This window comes from Xiphias gladius, chromosome 7 (genome assembly GCF_016859285.1).
Source record: "Xiphias gladius isolate SHS-SW01 ecotype Sanya breed wild chromosome 7, ASM1685928v1, whole genome shotgun sequence".
NCBI lineage: Eukaryota > Metazoa > Chordata > Actinopteri > Istiophoriformes > Xiphiidae > Xiphias > Xiphias gladius.
The window spans coordinates 904,014-919,367 of record NC_053406.1 but is presented as its reverse complement, the minus strand read 5'-3'; positions in this window follow the sequence as shown (position 1 = coordinate 919,367).

Sequence of the window (15,354 nt, the reverse complement as noted above, 5' to 3'; positions counted from 1 at the left end):
TGTATTTGGTGAACAGTGGCTGACCTCCTCTTGTTGATGTTAGGAATATTTTCTATAATTCTGTGATCAGATACAGTAAGGTGGTTTTCTCACACTCAAATGCAAAGCATAGGTCTGATCAGCACTTGAAGTTTGTCAGATGGAGCATTAAGCTTGTTGACCAGGAACTTTAAAAAAAATTAGCAGATGCTGTTCTTACTCTAGAGAGCCATACTTTATGTTTTAGATACATCAAATCCCTCAAAGGAAGACAGAGCATTGAAGATTTTATCACTTCATAAAGAGCTTCACCTACACAGAACAAGTTCAAAGAATGAGACTGGCATTATTCTATGTTTCACTGCTCGCTCTTTTGCTGCCTGCCTGCTTCCACACCACTCACCTGAAAGCTGTGCTGTCACTTTATGCTACTGCTGCCCATCCTCCACCTATAGGTTGTGAGTCTACATTCCCCTCAGGGGGAAATTATTATTGTCACTTCCTACACCCTGTTGCGCAGAGCTTGGTGCTTCATTGTGGGGTGTGACAAGGTCAGAGCCTCGATGTGAAATATCAACACTGTATATGGTCTACATTCACATAATTATCCATTCCAAGTGATCTGACAGACTGAATACACTATATTTGGTGAGTTGGTGAGTATTTCCGGCAGAATGACAGTGTATGGTGGATTGATTTCAATCAATTACAGGGGTTGTGTTCTTGGTAAGGAACGAACATATCAACCTAGACAACAGTGTTCATCATTGATGTGAAGTATCATTTCATTGTTGGTCTTGGTATTTTCGTTGGATTTGTTGGAAATAAGAAAAATACAGAATATCGCCAGCCTTGAGACAAGTTCAACTGGGAGGGGATGTCCAAAAGTTATCACATATATAAAAAGTTATCACAGCCAAGCTCCTTTGAATCCTAATTATTCACGTGCCAAAATGAGATTTGCTACTCGGCTACTAGGTAGAAGTGCAAAGTTCACTGCAAAGTGAGGTTGATCATATCAGAATATAACAGAGAAATATAAGTTAATTGTGCATACACTAAGAATTATATGTATGAAGACATTAAATCAACAAGCTATGTAAGGCAGTCTTTTCCTATGGTGTACATACAGAGCACAAAACCACCCATCATGAGAGTTGTTAGGGTGTACTGTACGTAAGTCTTATCATAACACTTTCTGTAGGTCTATGCTAATTGCATGTTACTGGAACTCATGTAGTGAGTGTAAGACTGAGCCATTTGGTTGGTTGTCAAAGCTTGGCTCCAAACTCATGACTCCAAACGGTATTCTAGTTAAATGGGACAGCAAAGAACTCTCAGGCAGAACCAGATGGGATCTTAAAGAACTGTTGTTAAGCCATGGTGAATACCGGAAAAGAGAGCTGCATACAAATCCCAATCCCAAATGACTTACTTGGAAAAAATTCTTAAGACTGCAAATACAAAATAGCCTGAGCAGACAGGGAAGAAGAAAGAAAAGCCTCTCTGTAGCATTACATACAGTGGAGTTTGAACTTGCATTGACAAAGAAGGATTATTTTTAGGATTTGTTGGTGATCCATCATGTATTTGCGCATTGTTCCTTTATTTCATGTTTTTAAATTCAATATAACATTTTTGAATATATTGACATTTTTGCACACCTGATAAATAAAAATTTTCATGTCTGTAATTATTTGCTATATTTAATCCGAGACCAGCATTGTACTATTAAACTACATTATAATCACCTTAAATTTTTAAGAAATTACCATTTTTGATACCTGAGGCTTTGCATATTATAGCGTTTTCAAATCAAAGCCAGTCTTTGGCAGTTTTATTATTGTTACATCATGTCTGAACTGTTCAAAAATCTTCCATTACAGTAAGAATAAGCAGTATCTCAGATTGTGCTATTTTTACAGCCCAATATCCCTATGAATCAGGTTTGTATTGGATGATTCTGCAGCTCTTTATTAACATTCAATCCCAATGTTCAGTGCCAGTGCAGAAGGTAGTATGCCCTGTATGTAGCATACGGGAAACCAGTCGCGTCCCTTCACAGACAAGCAATTTGGTTCATTATCCCTAACCCTTTTAATCAAGTGTAACCATGATCTTTCTCTATTCTTTACCAAGTGTTTTAGTTGCCTAACCATACTGTGCCATGATCCTTGCCTAACCTTAGCCATACCATAGTTGCCATGTGCAGATATTGTAGAAAATGAGAATTTTAAAAAAGACAAAAAAAAAGACAGGGGTGATCACATAACCTCCATGGCGTAGGTTATAAATACACCAGTCAAAAGCTTTTAATACTAGGTCACCAATTATTCCAGTGTGCTGTCAACAAATCACAAATCATACTGTTTAATACATCCTCCAGTTTAATGTGACATGAAATCAAATAAGTTCTGCTTATCAAGATGAACTGACATTCAGACACTATGTACTAGGAAAAAGCTTTGTTCCGATCTACACATATGATGTACAGTATATGTTTGCCTACGATCATGGAAACAGTAACCTGCCAAAGCTGAGCATTTACATGTAAAGTTCCTTCCTAAATAAACTTGTAAAATTAATGCCACAAAGCTTTTGCAGATCTATGATGACTTAGTTCCCACTTAATTTTAACATGTCTTCAAGCAATGTCATTGCTGTTTTTCAGGTGCCATGGTCTTAGATCCATGAATTCTTACTTAAGAAACTTCTCCATTGCTGAACCTGTTTCAGTGTACAATAAATGATTTATAAAATATAAAGATCACTACGTGGCCACTACATGGTGCTGTCCAATAGAATCAAAGTAGCAATTACAGTGGAGTATCCACTTGAGAAACAATCAGTAAATGTTAAAAAGGTCTGAAATTAAAAGTTCAGGTAAAAAAAATTTGTTGAAAAAATGTAGAGACAGCAGGTTGAGTACATCAGCATACGTGGCACTGCTTTCTCTCACACAGAGCTCTTATTAGATCATGAGTTATGCTGATGGCTAGGTCCTGGTTCATGTCAGCACCTCTTTCTCTCTTTCTCAGGTGTTGATAAATTTCAAGGGAGGCTCTTCGCAGAGAGTTACCATTCAAATCTACAAATTGGCAGCTATTTTGAAATGCTGAGCTATAACTTGCTTGATAATAGTGATCAGACATTCATATTTTTGCTGCTGTTCCAGGGAGTCACTGGCTTCCATTCATTTCAATATGGCATAAAAATCTATCAGTAGACTCTTCACTTGTTCAAGTTGGGTAATCCATCGCAGTAAACATCAAGTCTGCAGTAGTTTTTGTCAGATTTATTGTTAAATTTCCAGATAATACATTCACGGAAACAAATGGATACCAGTGCCTACCTGGAATGATAGACAAAGTACATCCAAAAATCTAAAACACACCAGCATGTTTTGCAAAAAAGGTGTAATATAAGGTATGTGATTTGCAGTAAATAGGATTTAGGGTTTATGGAAACCCTGGCCCCTAGTAATTATGTTCATATACTACTAAGACTTTTGCCTGGATTATGTTCACTTGCATTTATTTTAATTGAAGATAGTCCTATGTTCTTGCACCACATATAAGTCATAGGGAGATGGTAAGAATGGATGTACAAAGCGCAGGAATTTAATATTGGAGACCAGATTTTGCATATGGGTAGGTTTAAGCAACAAAAATGCTTTGGTTGAGGAAGGAGTGTGGTTTTGGTTAAATGTTAATTGATGATATACATCCTCATGCTCAAAAAGATTTAAAAAACAAAAACCTTACTAACTCTGTGCAGTGTGAACAATTACAAAATAATGTTAAGAGTCACATAAGATTTTCCTTGGGATGCCATTTATTTGGACATTACTAAGTACTGACAACATAACACAGAGTATACAGATTTACACATAGGTCATATTCTAAAAGTGACCTACATGTCATAAATATACTGGCACCAAAAATAAGAATTTATACACTGGTAAAAAAATCTACTGCTGCTCTGATCTTCTCATTCTAGTCCTATTTTGGCTTCAGCTTCAACATTGATGAGATAGTCGAAGTTGACTGTTGCTGGGGCCAACCATATCTATTAAAAACACAAAACAAAGCTACATACTACCTAAAAAATTGTTTTAGGTAGTATGTAATTGTTGATATGGGTTTTAAAACATATCAAATCAAACCTTTATATGAAATAGTAATTTTGCGATGTTAAAATACTAGATCCAAAACAACAACAAAAATTTAAAGGTACTGTTGACATTAAAAAAAAAGTAAAATAAGTTTACACCAGAGATCCCTGAATTAGATTTAATAGCCCAAGTTTTTTACTCAAGCATTAATAGTGCATTAAAGGGCAGGGCAGGCATATTGAAATTTATGTTATCTAACTTTCCACATAAAAGCCTGATCATTCTCATTATAAAGAAGCGAAGCACAAAATTAACCAAGCTGAGTATGTATCTTCAGTGAGAGAACTCTGGATTGCAGTCCATCTGGAAGTCATTGAGGGGAGATCTGGCCATTCCTCTTTCCCCTGCATTGCACTACCCTTCCTTACTGTCGTCCCATATTCCCATCTAACAGCCGCTTGGGCTTGGCTGGCCCATTCCAACACACTGAGGGGCTTAACTTGGCCATCTTGTAAAAAAGGAAAGGCCCACTTTTTCGGCAAGCCGCTCCAAAAAGACACTTTATATATCTGAGGGGGATTTAATATCAAGTCCATTAGGGCTTTTCTCGAGCCCTGTAAATAGTCAATTAGCGGATCATTCTGATTTGATCCATATGGGAGAAGATCTGCCATGGAAAGGACAAGGAGAGTCAGGGGGTTTTCCCCATTTGATTCTCTTTCAGATTACCATCCATGTGACACAAGTACAGGGTGACATTGTGCATTAGTTGAATAATGGAAACTAACAAACTAAGGAGTTTCAGGTCTTCTTATTTTTACTCTTTCATGCAAATGATTAATTGTGTACAGAAGCCCAGAATACTCACAGATGGATTACCAACAGTGGGCACTGCTCAGATGAGTGGACTGCTTGAGGACTGGGCCAGAAAGGCACACTTTGGGATCAAAGTGCTGATGAAGGGACATTAAACTGTGTTTTTGTCCCTTGATCAAACAGCTGTTTGGCAGCAGTATAAACCAGGATTCCTGCATCTCAAAGTAGCTTTGGATAAAAGCATCTGTAAGAACGAATAATTATTACAATTCCTGGTTTAGACATTTAGAGAGGGAAAAGGGGCAGATTATTTACTTTCTACATTTGACAAAAACATTTCACATCAGAAAAACTCACATTCCTTGGTGCTGATGTAGAATGTCAGCGAAGCGAGTTATATTTGGACTTGTGGCTTTGAAGCAACTTCAATGTGAAACCAAACAAAATAAATCAAAGCCAAATTTAACCCAAACCTTTCAAAATCCATACCAAACTAGGCAGGCAGATACAGTACACTATTATGGAGAAATACAAGAACATACATACATTGCAAAACAAATGCCATACTCTGCCTCTTCCAAGCTGGGTCATAAGTTAGCAGGAGCTGTGGAGCAAAAACGTTCTCAAAAGGTTCATAAAATGCTTGTGAAATCAAAAATGAAGGGGAATTTCTGTTTTTGACCCTTTCTTGAATTTTACCCTGTTCCAAGCATTTTCATTTACCTGCCAATATTATTCAAGGATGATTGTGACCATCTGCCATAGCATTGTATGATTGGAGGGGATTTCTTTCTAGTTAGAAAACAGGATTTGTGTTGCATGGGATGTGTATTGTATTATGAGGCCCATTCACATCTGAAATGACATCTACAAAAAAAAATCCATCTCATATTTTTTATCACTGTACGGGTTAAAATAATAAAACAGTTACAACTAATCAAATTAAAGCCTTATGAAAAGCTGGGAGAATTCAGTGCTCTCTACATTGACATCTTTGTATGTCTGACAAACTCTTCAGTGTGTGAAAACCTGAGCAGCAATGTGTTGTTGTCTTTAGTGGAAAAGAGAAAAAAAGAGAAAAACAGAATGTTTATTTGCAGATGTGATATGCAAGTATACTGCATATTTCATATTCTAATAAAAATTATTAAAGTACCCCTAAACGTTGTGGCAATAAATGCATTTTTTGCCCAGCCTCTAAGGCAAGACCAAGGCTGCCAGTAGTCCTCCATCGCAAGCCTGCATGATGTCACGGATGACAACCAATCCGGATTTGAAGCGCATGTGAGCTGAAACTCAACTTCAAGTTGTAGTTTGCGTTAGAGGGTCCATGATTCCACTGGTTCCTACTAAGCTAAATCTGACCTCTGACCTGAGTTGGGCCAGGTCGAAATTTTATGAAGTCAAATCTGGTCTGGGTAAGCTCCCATTCTATTGCAGCAGGTTTTGGGTCTTTCATAAAATCTATGCCCAAGTGGATCCAGGCAGACTCACTATCAGCTCTGATCATTTGTTGTGACATAATCATCAGGTCAACTCAGGCAACACAATAAAGTTAAAAACTCCAGCAAAAAATATTTTTTACCAACTTTGTTTTTATTATATTATAATTAAATTAATCATAGTACTTTGCCTTATCTTATCATCTAACTTTCTTTAAAGGAGCAGTTAAACATTTTGGGAAATACATTTTTTCAATTTTTTGCCAAGAGATATATGAGAAGGTGTTTCTCAAAAACAAATTTTTGAAAATTTGATGGTGGTTTACAGTTTATCTCCGCTTCCAGGCTTTGTGTTGATGCTAGGCTATCTGTGACTCTGACTGTAGGTAAAAACTATATGCAGATTGTGACAATTTTCTGTCACACTGATATAATTCATTACAGTGCCTCCACTGATTATGCTATAGATATAACAGCACCTTTGAACCTGACCTACTTATGGATTAAACACTCAAGCTACTGACCCATGCACTAGAAATGTGCTGTTAAAGCACCAGTGAAAGCAGTGTAGTGTAGTTTGCTTTGATGTTTCTCCGGGCCTATAAGATAGATGGTTATGTATAATTGTAGTTTAAAATACCTTAACATACACATTTCCCCCTGTTGTTTTTCCCATTTAGTGTCCTTAAGGTTGTTAACCCACCGGCATGTTAACTGGATTATGGGGTCAATATGTACAGTATCTCTGTAAGTAGTCACTGTTTTTACTAGTTAGACAACTGTTCAACACATAAAAGTGAACAAATAAGTTAAATAGCTCTTTGCTTAACTCCCTATCTGGCTGTGCTTATTCTTTTGCTGCTCTTTTTATGTACTTGAAGAAACATTGTCAATGGATCCTGTTATTTAATGTTTTGGATTGTTACAGGCTATTACTTTGATTCTGAAATCAACATCACCTTTGGAGGGGAAAGATATATAATATAATATATAATGTTATAGTAGTAATAATAATACTTTCTTCTTGTATTATATGTAATAAGAGGGTGCATCTACTATAAGTTGCCTTATGATTCCAAACTAGATGCTAATTGTAAGTTCTTCCTCTCAGCCACTAACTTCTATTTGTTGCTCTCTGCATCACGTGGTTTCTAAAACTAAGCCCTGCTATTAACAAATAACACACTGGTCTACTTTGAAGGTTGAAACAAATAAAACATATATTCCTCTTACAATAGCTATTACTATTGTACATACATTGATGGTAAAGTTGGCTGGTTTCTTTAATGTCTTGGGTACATATGAGTTGCTACTAAGACACCCATACAGTAAATGTAATGCTAGTTCCAAAGCTAATGCATGAGCAGGAGCTGTTTCGGTGTTGCTGGCCAATCTGACTCTGAATACAGTCAGCAAGACTTATATTAGCCAACTAAAGGATTCTGCTACCTTCTGCCCTCCCTTCTGGTCCCTGTTACCATTTTCAATTAGGAACAACAAAGTGAAGTGAGGCAGCCAACATGCTATATGCTAATGATGAAAAACAAAAAGCACTTAATTTGTGAATAAGGCAGATAATTATGTTTCTCGATAACACGCCTGCCTCACCATCAACTAAGCAAGCTCTGAGACTCACTCTTTGGATCCCTAATTATTTCCTTTAACCCGCTCAGCCCTCCTTCACCTCTGGCTGGATCCTATTTGATGTCTGGCTTTCTAGGCAAGCACCATGAGACAAACCCCTCCACCCCCACCCCAACCAGATTGATCGTGGCTTAGTGGATCTATTCAAAGTACATGCCATATCTTAACAAACTCAACAAAGTAAGGGAAACTTCCTCAGACTTACACACATCCTAAAAGGTATTTACATTGCTTTTTGAGCTCTTGTGTAGATGTTTACCTACAATTACAGTAGGAGATGGTTCTTTAACTTGCCAAGCTCTGTTTTTCAAAAGAGGTGCGAATTACCTAGCACCAGCTTCTTGGGAAGAAGTATGACATCAGTGCACATACTGTACTAATACGCTGTGGAGATGTGGAATTGCAAGGTAGTGGTATGCAATGAGACAATGAGGCTTTGAGGTAGGAGAATATCCTCTTGGAGTACCTATACCCTCTACTGGCAGAAATGTGTTACATCAAATAGGAATGAATTTCAGTCCTCTGAAATATCAGAGGTGGAGTGTCTGCATTTGTCTTGGTATCTCAAAACGTCACAGTATCTATTTATACAGCATTATTTAGTAAACAAGAGGTTTAAAAGCTTTTTGTTGAGAATGAAAAATTAATTTGTGATGAAACAGGGTAATGTGACAAAATTAAAAAAACAGGACCTGGTAATGTATGGGCTACTGTCACATGTATTTATGTGATATTGTAGATAATCTCCCAAAAAAAAACAGTAGCAACATGCAAAGTTTGCAGATCGTTTCCCGTTGAATGGTAATTTGTCATATTGCTCACAAATTTTTTTTTCTTTTAATTTTACTACTTTACTGCTTTATTTTCTGTCCATGTACATATTTTTGCCTTTATTTGCTGAGAAACTGACATATCTGTCTCAGAGATTACTGACACCAACCCGATACACTGCAGGAACTTGAAAAATAGAATTTCGTTTATGGAGACAGTTGTACTATCAAATGATGGAACTTTATGCAACCTTTTTCTCATTTCTGGGACTATAAATCTCCTTTATTTTATCAAGTGGTGTTTAAAAAAATTATTTAACAGTTTTATCTCTTTACATTATTTTATTGCTTTACTTTATCTTCCTGTAGCTGGTTCATTGATATTGTGAATATCTTTTATACTATTCTCTTTCAGATGAGAGGTGAAACCAGGGGGGTTCGCAGACAAATAAATAAGCCATTATTATACTAATGAAAAGCTGCATGACTTCATTTTCATATTCTTATCTCTGTATTATGAGAAAAAAGCTATGGCAGCTTTGGCAGAAAGAACACCTTAAGAAGAGCCAGTTAGGCAACAATCCAGCCAGGCCAAGTAAAGGTGGGATTCACAGGGCAGGGCGGTCACATATATCCCCCTAAGATGTTTGTCCTCCACTAAGTCTGTAATCACGATGCTCTGAGCAGGCTCCTTAGAGCTTCATCTTTAGCTGTCGGCCTGGTCCGGATCAAGTATTTAGTTTGATAAATACGGTTTAGCAAGGATCTCACGCTGCTGACTGGCAGGTTAGCCAAAGGAGGAACAATCCTCCTGAAGGTGATTAAGTACCTAAAGAAAGGCTTGGTGAGAGACATAAGACAACTAAGTTTGTCATTTTGCATGCCCTATGCAGGCAGAGCCCATGATTGGCTCAAACAAAACACCATCTTGCATCTCACTGACTCTTTCAATCCTATGTAGTACATTGAAGAACCTACACATGTCCATGGTCTTACCCTTATTGTAGTTCTAACACTAGGTCCGCCTATTCAGAATCTTCATATTAGTGGCATTAATTTATAAGATCGCTGGCCCGCTGTCTTAACCCCCCTTACTCTCCTGACATACTCCTAGATCGCCTCTGCCTGGAATTTATGTCCGCTATATTACTCCCTCCACTCCCAAACTGCTCAGAATGTTTAAAGCCACCTGTATGTATCTTCTGGACTCTTATGCTCCCTTTAAGATAAGGAAAATCAAGGTTAAACCTAAGCCCTGGTTTAACCATGTCACTCGTTCTGTTAGGCAAGAGCGTAGAAAAGCTGAGTGGAAAAGGAAAAAAAGACAGATAGATTACAAGCATCATATGACCACCTCAGGAACTGCTTGACCAAATACCAGCTTATTGTCGAAGCTGAAAGAACTTCAGAGATTATTTCAAAAAATGTTCACAGACCCAAGGCTTTATTTAATACAAGAAGCACAGTACTGAATTCTGCTGCCCTGAGCTTTCCTGAGGTAATCCCTGAAACCTTGAAACACTTGGAACCTGTGAAAATGTCTTAAATTTCTTCATCAACAATATCAACAATATTAAATCTCACATATCACCCCCTATCCATGACCTTTCTGATTTAACAGAACACCCCTGCAATTTTAAGTCATTTTGAGCATATTTCCCCTTCCTTTTTTGTTTGATATAACTTTTCACATGAAGCCTGCTTGCTGAATATAATTCCACCCTGCTCTCACAAACTAATACTTGACACTGTTGGACCCAGTATTTTATTCATAACAAATTTGTCCGTAATAGGTGGCTATGTCTCACCAACCTTCCAGCAAGCTGAAAATCAACAATTAATCAAACAAGACTAGGTCAAAACCTAGTAATTATACCGCCCTTTATCTGTTTGCCTCTCTCCTACTCTCTGTGCTCACATATACAGTATTTTAATAAGGGATGTGTGTGATTAGTCGGTTAAACATTAAATGTTGCTGTCCTCAATGCCCTCCATGCATTACCACATTCAGCACAGGCACACTGACATTACCCTGCCAGAAAAGAAGGCTGCTGATGCTGGCAGTGCTAACATTTGCCAATCTAGGCAAACCAATATGACATGCAGTGTTAGCCATTAATTATATAGACTGTGGCGGCCCACCAGTCTAATTTGTCCTGCCACAGTTTCAAAATGCAACGAAAATATTTTTACCCCCCCCCCCATAAATTTCAGTTTAATCGTCAGGAAAGTTAATCGTTAGGAACATCCTTAATTTTAATACAGCTTGATTCTTCCAATGTGTACTCTTTTTTTTTTTTTTGTGTTTCTGGACAATAAAACAAAAAAAAAGTAGTAATAAAGCCCATTAAAACTACATGTATAAGACTACATGTTAACCACCAGTCATTTCCAAAGCTGCTAAAATCCTGATTTTATAACTGCGACTTTGTCTGACAAAGTCACCATTCACAACTTAAAGACAATGGCTGTGCTGTGATTTCGGCTGTATTTACTTGTAAAATGATAACTCCGAGAGAAAGTTAGAAGCTCATTCACATCTATGCAGCTGCCATGCAGTCAGTTGAATGAGACGCATAAAGAGCAATACTGACGACTCTCTTCTGTGGAAAGTTGCTAAGGTTTGTTAAGAAAGTCGCCAGACTTGTTCCTTGGTGCTATTATGAAGAAAACTTGCTAAATGGGTGTGAAAAGTCGGTAAATCTAGAGACAAAAGTTGCTAAGTTGGCAAAACCGCCTGTACACGTCCCCCAATGACGCAACAGAAACTACTTGTGCTAATCCATTTTGAAAGAGCAACAGCCAATGGGGAATTTCAACACTCAACCAGCTTACCAATGATGTAACGTTGTCACGTACTCAGTCAGTCATGGACATTAGCATTGCAGTCCAGCCAAAAACCAAACTTAGATCTAACGGAACCCTGTAACTTCCAGCCTATCTCAAAATTTGCATTCTCATTCAATTCACTTAAAACTCTCATTCACTTAAAACTTAAAACTTAAAACTTAAAACTTGACACTTTTTTAGAAAAACACAACATTTTGGCAAATACCAATAAGGTTTAGCAAACACTCTTGGCCCACTGTCTTCACATGTTTGTACAAATGCCAGAAACCTAAGAATCATTTTTGAGTTTGTGTTAAAAATCAACAAACAAATTCTGTTTTCAGCAAATGCTTCTTCCACGACAGTAGCTTCTAAAACAACAGTCTTGCATGCTTTCATTACTTCACTTCTAATCTTTTGCACCTCTCTCTATGTGGGAGTGAGTCAGTCATCCCTGTCTTGCCTGCAGCTAGTTCAAAATGCAGCAGCGAGACTCCTTACTGGTACCAGGAAGAGATACCAAATTCATCCTGTACTGGCCTCTCTTCCCTGTTTACCAGTTAAATATAGAACTAATTTTAAGATTTTTTAAAATTTGATTTTAAATCATTGCATGGTTTCACGCCATCTTAGATTTACAATTTCCTCATCTTGCATTCTACATCCAGACCCCTCAGATCCTCTGATCAGCTACTAGTCTCTGTTCCCTGCTCACAGTCCAAATCTAAAATTGATATAGCCTTTTCCATTGTTGATCCTAAACTGTTGAACAGTGTACCCCTCAGTTTCAGATCTTCTCCATCTGTTCCCACTTTTTAATCCTGGCTAAAGACCTACCTTTATCCAGTTCCTTTTGAGTACTCATAATTATTAATGTAACAATATAATTCATCTAAATTGTCTGTTACAAGTAGTAATGCTTTTATTTTTGTTTTAATTGTTCAATACATTTTAAAAATTACAGTAAATATTTATTTTATTATTTAATTTAATTTTAATATCTGCCTGTCTTGTTTTAAAATAATAATAATAATAATAATAATAATAATAATACTAATAATGATGATGATAATAATGACTTTTATTTACAGAGCACTTTTCTAAACCCACGTTACAAAGTGCTTCGCACTGACAAAACAGGCTGATTACAAAAACAATTTCAGTATAGAGTAATAAGCAAATAAAACAAATAAAACCAATTACATCGTCACCAGTAAAAGAACATTTGGACAAAAAACTGCAATGAATATAAAAAAATCATAATAATCAATAAATCAATCAATAAAATTCAGGTAGAATCAAGAAAGCTCTCTGATAAGATTTTCTTCTGATCCAAAGTTCTGTGCATGATTTGGAAAGGCACATATCTACCTATATAAGGTCTCACATCTGACAATCCATATCAGAGCAAAAACCAAGCCATGAGGTCTGCAGAGCTCAGAGACACGATTGTGTCGAGGGACTTATCTGGGGAACACTACAAAAAAGTTTCTGCTTTGTTGAAGGTTCCCAAAAGCACAATGGCCTCAATAATTCTTCAATGGAAGTAGTGTGGAACAACCAGGACTCTTCTAGAGCTGGTCGCCCGGCCAAACTGAGCAATTGGGGGAAAAGGGCCATGACAAGAGAAGAACCTGGTGGTCACTCTGGCATATATATATATATATGTATATGTGTGTGTGTGTGTGTGTGTGTATATATATATATATATATCTACATGGCCACCTTTTAACCGACATCTGGTTTCAGGCCAGAAACTCAGCACTAGTACAGCTGTATGCTTACTAAATTCAGTGGTTATCATTATACAACACGAAATGTCATTGTAGGAAAAGAAGTAAGTACTGCCAAAATACAGGTGATTAAAAACTTACCTTGTATACCCCGCCAAGGAATATGTGCACAGTGAGACGTGCGAAATTTACAGTACATTCGACCATTTTGTGAAATTCAAGTTACTAATTGGCTCTGACAATTCACACATTTTGCCAAGCGGGGCCAAATCACAGTGACACCAATCACTTCTACAGCAGCACTGTGACACCTGCAGATTTTCTAAATGTTTTCACAAGAGCTACTGTTTATTCACCAAAATGAAAAAATCAAAGTGTTGTACAATTTACTGACCATAAAATGGAAATTTTTTAATAGTGCTGGTCGGAAAAATAAAAGATTTTGTGCCTGAATTATATGTAGGTCAAGGCCATTTAAATAGTGGTAATGGGAAATTCAACTACACTTTGCAGCAATATTGTTCAAGTAAAATTATTTTAAAGTTAATAATTCAAAGAATAGCTTGGCCTTTCAAAATGTCCTCTACAGCATCATTGTTGCACTGTAACCAGAAGCTCAAGACGACCAAAAAAGAGGGCTTCCTTATCCTAATCAGATCAAAGAGTACATCAATTATACAGGATACCAAGGTGCCAACATCTTTAGCTAGGTCATGTAATCTAAGCCTATGAATGATGATATTTGCACTAGCAATTGCTTGCTCATGCCATATCTTGATTTCCTAAAGAATACAAAAAAAACCCATTGCTCTTAGGTCAAGTAGCTGAGGTGTAAAAAGCAGGCCTTGCCCTTGCAATGCAATATCAGTAAATCTGGACACCAGGTGTCCTTACAGCAGGTGTTGGATTACCAGCCGGCCTTTCCAGGACACAACAGTGCTGGCTGGCCAGTGTCCTGCAAAGTGTGCGTACAGTAAGAGGGCTAAGCACAGGTAAGAAAAGGTAAACTTAGGGATTTAGGTCCTCAGCTCTGACTCCAAAGAGTCTTAGCAGGTGATTTGTGGCTCATCCCTTCTGAGCTTAGGCTGTGACGATCTGCCAAAGCTCGACCATCAAATCAGGTGTCTACTTAACGCAGCACAGCCAGGTTGATCAGGGAGATGGCTGAAGAAAGGGTCACACATCCTGTTAGTGTAGCTGTTTGAAAGGGTATTTAAAGGGTGATCCCATTATCTTGGATTGAAAACTAGATAGTGTGTTCCAAAACAGGTCCAGGAAGGATTCTGACAGCAGCTTTTGGCAGGAAAAATTTACAGGACATATGTTAACATGTGTCACGCTTGTTTTTGTCATGTAGGAGAGACTTGGTCTGAGAGCATGATTAACAGATGTCACAGAAGCCAACAGCAGACTACGAGACTTTCAAATTGTCTGAATGTTTGTACTACTCACACTCAACAATTTTTGTTCCAGAATGTTGACGTGGGGAATTAACTCAAGTGATCTCAGATGAGGTGTAATGATTACAAGATTATTCCATTTGGAGAGATCCACATCTGGAGTGAATGTTCACGGTATGCAACAAAAAATGCGAGAAGTTGCTGTGTGACCTGTGGTTTGTCGCTTTGTTACTTTGTTGTTGTTTGTCCAGCTTTGTAGTAATGGAGTATGACGAAGGACAGAGGAATGCTGTGCTGTAGTTTTGGAGGTACAAATGAAGTTGTAAAACGTGTCGTCCACCATGTCCAAAGGCAAAAGTGTTCTACCTGTTCCGAATTACCTCACTCAAGCAAAGAGCGAAAAGCCTCCGTCGCAGAGAAGGACAAGATGCAATGTTTGAACAAACAGGGATAACAGCACACACTTTCAGACAGTCTCTCCTTAAGGCATTTATGCTGTTATAATCAGTTGTACACACAAAAGATGATGGAGTCTAACTTTCTCATCTACACACCTGGCACACCTGGCCAATTGCTTTGCAAAGTGTGCATGATTGTCAGAATGTGTGTTTCAGAAAGTTACAAGAA